The following is a 671-nucleotide window of genomic DNA, read 5'->3' on the forward strand; positions in this document are numbered from 1 at the left end:
TGGAAGCACCCCTCAAAATGGCTTCCCAGCTCCTTCTCTCCTCCTCCTCTCTGTGGCAAGAGCCTGTTTAAGTAGAGGAAACGTCTGGGAAGAAACCCCAAAAGACTGGTCTCTGCTGATTATATACTTTTCCTTCCGCTGCTGCAGACCCTCTCCTTCTTCTCTCTTGCCTCACCTCTCCTTATCCAGGCTCCTCCACAAACTACAAACGCCACAATCCACGCAGCTCTCCTCTCACCTTCGTGGACCAGACCATACCCAGGTGTATATATACTCCAAGGGGACGGAGGTCTCTGCAAAAGAGCAGGGCTTTTGCAGAGAGAAGAACTGATGCATTCTCTGGTTGATGGGCCAGACTCCGGTTAGAATGTGCTTCTCTCCAGATTGAACCGCAGTTGCCACTATGACTCAAGTGGACAGTTGCAGGGTAGAGATCCATTGCTGGAAGCACCCCTCAAAATGGCTTCCCAGCTCCTTCTCTCCTCCTCCACTCTGTGGCAAGAACCTATTTAAGTAGAGGAAACGTCCGGGAAGAAACGACAAAAGACTGGTCTCCGTTGATTCTAAGCCTTTCCTTCCGCTGTTGCAGACCCTCTCCTTCTTCTCTCTTGCTTCACCTCTCCTTCTCCAGGCTCCTCCACAAACTCCATACACCACAATCCACACAAGTC

This window comes from Sceloporus undulatus, chromosome 5 (assembly GCF_019175285.1).
Source record: "Sceloporus undulatus isolate JIND9_A2432 ecotype Alabama chromosome 5, SceUnd_v1.1, whole genome shotgun sequence".
NCBI lineage: Eukaryota > Metazoa > Chordata > Lepidosauria > Squamata > Phrynosomatidae > Sceloporus > Sceloporus undulatus.